The sequence below is a fragment of the Ranitomeya imitator genome, chromosome 2, assembly GCF_032444005.1.
Source record: "Ranitomeya imitator isolate aRanImi1 chromosome 2, aRanImi1.pri, whole genome shotgun sequence".
Lineage (NCBI taxonomy): Eukaryota > Metazoa > Chordata > Amphibia > Anura > Dendrobatidae > Ranitomeya > Ranitomeya imitator.
This window is the reverse complement of record NC_091283.1, coordinates 844,550,530-844,556,473: the sequence shown is the minus strand read 5'-3', so window position 1 is coordinate 844,556,473 and position 5,944 is coordinate 844,550,530.

The following is a 5,944-nucleotide window of genomic DNA, read 5'->3' as shown; positions in this document are numbered from 1 at the left end:
TCTGTAAGAATGCTGGAACGGAAGACAAATAATGTTATTCTCTATTTATATAGCGCCAACATGTTCCGCAGAACTTCACAAGATCAATTAATTATTCTTGGTGAGAAAGTAACAAATGCAAATTTCCATGAAAAACATAAATGTAAAATCGTGACCTTGGGCAGAGGAAAGGAAATGTACAAATAAGCATTAAATGAGAAAACTGCGTAAATCTGACCCTGATAGAGGTGTTAGGCTACTTTCACACATCAGATTTTCGCCGTCAGGCTAAATCCGGCTAAATTAAAAAAAAAATGGATCTGGCGAATGTTGCCGCCGGATCCAGTTTTTTTCCCATAGACTTGCATTAGTGCCAGATTGCGCCGGATGACATTGCGTTTTGTCTGGTTTTCGCCGGATCCGGCAAATCTGCCATTTCCGGTTTCTGGAAAAAACCTCCATAGCAACGTCGGCGCTTCCGGCTGTTTGCTAGAATGGAAGCCTATGGGAGCCGGAAGGTGCCGGATCCAGAAAATGATGGATTCCGGCGCTGGATTCCGTTTTTTTAAACTGAGCATGCTCCAATTTTTTTTTATCCAATAATCTAGATAGGCTAGCCAAATCCGTCGGAAAAACTGATCCGTCGCATCAGTTTTTCACAATCTGCGCCGGATCCGGTTTTTCCAACATTCGCCGGATTGTGCCTGATGCAAAAAAACCTGATGTGTGAAAGTAGCCTTACTGTTGGACAGCAAACTTAACCTTAGTGATCAGTGCCAGGCAGCTGCCACCAAGGCAAAGAAAAATATCTTTGGGTTTGTAACAAGAAGCCCAGATGCTCACGGCCAGAAAAAAGTTTTACTGTAATACCAATCAAAAGACAGGCCACATATTATGTTTGGAAAAAAGCAACTTGGGGACAATTTAATTACAATGTTCATATATTTCAACGCATGATGATTCTTTACTGTACAAGCAGTGAGACTGGATCCTTCACTTTAAATGCAGTGAGACTATAGATTATTTACTGTACAAGCAGTAAGACTATGGAGTCTTTACAGTATGAGCAGTGAGACTATGGATTCTTTATTGTACAAGTAGTGAGACTATGGATTATTTACCGTACGAGCAGTGAGACTATGGATTCTTTACTATACGAGCAGTGAGACTATGGATTATGTACTGTAAGAATTGTAAGTCTATGGTTTCTTTACTTGGCTCACAGTAAGATTACGGATTCTATACTGGACAACTAGTGATATTATGGATTCTTTACTTTACGAGCAGTAAGACTATACATTATTTCTTTTATTGTATGAGAAGTGAGACTAGACTCTTTACTGTATAAGTACTGGGACTGGAATATTTACTGCACAAGCAGTGAGACTATGGATTATTTACTGTACAAGCAGTGAGATTTGGGATTATTTAGTGTCCAAACATCGAGACTATATATTATCTTCTGTGTTCTATACATTCAGTGAATCTATGGGTTCTTTACTATATGAGTAGTGAGACTAAAGAGTCTTTACTGTACAAGCATGTCTATAGATTATTTAATGTATTAGCAGTGAGACTATGGATTCTTCAATATATGAGTAGTGATACTATGGATTCTTTATGAGTAGCAAAATTATGGATTCTTTACTGTACAAGCAGTTATACGACTACTTTCTTTATGGTATGAGTAGTGAGACCATGGAGTATTTATTTTACAAGCAGTCAGAGTATAGATTCTTTACTGTACAAGCAGTAAGACTATGGATTATTTATTATACAAGCAGTCAGAGTATAGATTCTTTACTGTGCAGGCAGTGAGACTATGGATTATTTACTGTATTAGTAGTGAGACTATAGATTCCTTACTGTTCAGGAATTGAAGCTATGGATTCTTTACTGCACAGGCAGTGAGACTTTGGATTATTTACTGTATTAGTAGTGAGACCATAGATTCCTTACTGTTCAGGCATTGAAGCTATGGATTCTTTACTGCACAGGCAGTGAGACTATGGATTATTTACTGTATTAGTAGTGAGACTATAGATTCCTTACTGTTCAGGCATTGAAGCTATGGATTCTTTACTGCACAGGCACTGAGACTTTGGATTATTATACAAGCAGTCAGACTATAGATTCTTTACTATATAGGCAGTGAGACTATACATTCTTTACTGTACATGCAGTGAGACTATGGATTATTTACTGCATTAGTAGTGAGACTACGGATTATTTACTGTACAGGCAGTGAGACTATGGATTATTTATGCTACAAGTAGTGACATTATGGCTTCTTTACTGTATGAACAGTATGTACAGCAAAACTGCACAGGGCTAATTTACTGCACAGGGCTAAAGAGGGTCGGGATGCCTTTCTGAAAACTGTAATATCATAGGTTAAGGGCACAAGATTTCTGCAGATAGGAGATTGAAACAGGGAAGTAGACTGATTGCCCTATGAAATTGGGAAGGAATATTTACCCTAATATCGGATAGAATTATAGTGTGGACTAGTAGACCCCGAGTCTGTGTTAACCCTTACAAAGTACGACGTACATATTGATGTAAGACTGAAAACATAGAAATAAATTGTGGATGGGCGATAGCTGCCGTTCTCGATGTTCGATGTAATTTACATTTTTCTTCTTAAATTTTCATCAATATTTATAGTTAAAGAAATAGAAAACATTCATTTGTTAGTGATGAGCAAACTTTGCTTTATTCTCCAATGCCTAGAATGAAATGATAAAACTGACATATCCCTGCTCCCTAAAATATGCAAAAATATTATTTCAGTTTTAAAAAATAAAATAAAGTCATCTAATTTGATAATCTTCAAAATTCAAGACATTTTATTCTTTTTTTCTCCTTTTTAAAATTTAAATACAAATATCATTGGCATTTATTTTATGCTTTTCTTCTGTTTACTATAATATTAGCTTTTTTTCTCCTATGTAAAAAAATATTTTTCCATTTTCTTGTCCTGTATTTAGTCACATTGTTACTTACTTGTTAGATTCCGGGAGTGTTAGTCCAGGTGCTCATGGCTTTTCGTTCCCATAGACATGACCTAAGAGACTAAGCGGAGTCTCCGCTGTGAACCATCTGATTGTCGCTGCGCCGATCTCTGTCCTTTATAGTCTAGAGGAAAAATAGGATCGTTCTTCTCCAGATAATTGTCAGCTGCCAATAAAGATCTAGTGTTCAGCATCTGCGTTCTGGACGGATACATTCCCTGGGATCTGAAGCCAAAGAATGTTACATGCATGAAGTTCTACCTGTGCGGGGCGGAATCTCTCCATCATGAAAATGTAGAACTACTTGAAAAATTAAATAAAAGTTTAAAATGTAAAATTCCTCCCCCCCCCCCCAGCGTCTCAGTGAAAATGCTGCTCTTCTTGGTCTTTGATTACAAGCTGCTAAAACGTGACCACTGCAGACAATCAATAACCTGAAAGTGTTCATTTACCGTACTACTGACATCCTGACATCCATTGTTGAAAGGTGATGATGAATAATGAGTGCAGCTCTGCAGTATAATACAGGATCAGTAATGTAATGTATGTACACAGTGACTGCACCAGCAGAATAGTGAGCGCAGCTCTGGAGTATAATACAGGATGTAACTCAGGATCAGTAATGTAATGTATGTACACAGTGACTGCACCAGCAGAATAGTGAGTGCAGCTCTGGAGTATAATACAGGATGTAACTCAGGATCAGTAATGTAATGTATGTACACAGTGACTGCACCAGCAGAATAGTGAGTGCAGCTCTGGGGTATAATACAGGATGTAACTCAGGATCAGTAATGTAATGTATGTACACAGTGACTGCACCAGCAGAATAGTGAATGCAGCTCTGGGGTATAATACAGGAGGTAGCTCAGGATCAGTAATGTAATGTATGTACACAGTGACTGCACCAGCAGAATAGTGAGCGCAGCTCTGGAGTATAATACAGGATGTAACTCAGGATCAGTAATGTAATGTATGTACACAGTGACTGCACCAGCAGAATAGTGAGTGCAGCTCTGGAGTATAATACAGGATGTAACTCAGGATCAGTAATGTAATGTATGTACACAGTGACTGCACCAGCAGAATAGTGAGTGCAGCTCTGGGGTATAATACAGGATGTAACTCAGGATCAGTAATGTAATGTATGTACACAGTGACTGCACCAGCACAATAGTGAGTGCAGCTCTGGGGTATAATACAGGAGGTAGCTCAGGATCAGTAATGTAATGTATGTACACAGTGACTGCACCAGCAGAATAGTGAGTGCAGCTCTGGGGTATAATACAGGGTGTAACTCAGGATCAGTAATGTAATGTATGTACACAGTGACTGCACCAGCAGAATAGTGAGTGCAGCTCTGGAGTATAATGCAGGAAGTAACTCAGGATCAGTAATGTAATGTATGTACACAGTGACCGCACCAGCAGAATAGTGAGTGCAGCTCTGGAGTATAATACAGGATGTAACTCAGGATCAGTAATGTAATGTATGTACACAGTGACTGCACCAGCAGAATAGTGAGTGCAGCTCTGGGGTATAATACAGGAGGTAGCTCAGGATCAGTAATGTAATGTATGTACACAGTGACTGCACCAGCAGAATAGTGAGTGCAGCTCTGGGGTATAATACAGGGTGTAACTCAGGATCAGTAATGTAATGTATGTACACAGTGACTGCACCAGCAGAATAGTGAGTGCAGCTCTGGAGTATAATGCAGGAAGTAACTCAGGATCAGTAATGTAATGTATGTACACAGTGACTGCACCAGCAGAATAGTGAGTGCAGCTCTGGGGTATAATACAAGATTTAACTCAGGATCAGGAATGTAATGTCAGTACACAGTGACTGCACCAGCAGAATAGTGAGTGCAGCTCTGGGAGTATAATACAGCATGTAACTCAGGATCAGTAATGTAATGTATGTACACAGTGAGTGCAGCTCTGGGGTATAATACAGGATGTAACTCAGGATCAGTAATGTAATGTATGTACACAGTGACTGCACCAGCAGAATAGTGAGTGCAGGTATGGAGTATAATACAGGATGTAACTCAGGATCAGTAATGTAATGTATGTACACAGTGACTGCACCAGCAGAATAGTGAGTGCAGCTCTGGAGTATAATACAGGATGTAACTCAGGATCAGTAATGTAATGTATGTACACAGTGACTGCACCAGCAGAATAGTGAGTGCAGCGCTGGGGTATAATACAGGATGTAACTCAGGATCAGTAATGTAATGTATGTACACAGTGACTGCACCAGCAGAATAGTGAGTGCAGCTCTGCAGTATAATACAGGAGGTAACTCAGGATCAGTAATGTAATGTATGTACACAGTGACTGCACCAGCAGAATGGTGAGTGCAGCTCTGGGGTATAATACAGGATGTAACTCAGGATCAGTAATGTAATGTATGTACACAGTGACTGCAGCAGCAGAATAGTGAGGGCAGCTCTGGGGTATAATGCAGGATGTAACTCAGGATCAGTAATGTAATGTATGTACACAGTGACTGCACCAGCAGAATATTGAGTGCAGCTCTGGAGTATAATACAGGATGTAACTCAGGATCAGTAATGTATTGTATGTACACAGTGACTGCACCAGCAGAATAGTGAGGGCAGCTCTGGGGTATAATGCAGGATGTAACTCAGGATCAGTAATGTAATGTATGTACACAGTGACTGCACCAGCAGAATAGTGAGTGCAGCTCTGGGGTATAATACAGGATGTAACTCAGGATCAGTAATGTAATGTATGTACACAGTGACTGCACCAGTAGAATAGTGAGTGCAGCTCTGGGGTATAATACAGGAGGTAACTCAGGATCAGTAATGTATTGTATGTACACAGTGACTGCACCAGCAGAATAGTGAGGGCAGCTCTGGGGTATAATGCAGGATGTAACTCAGGATCAGTAATGTAATGTATGTACACAGTGACTGC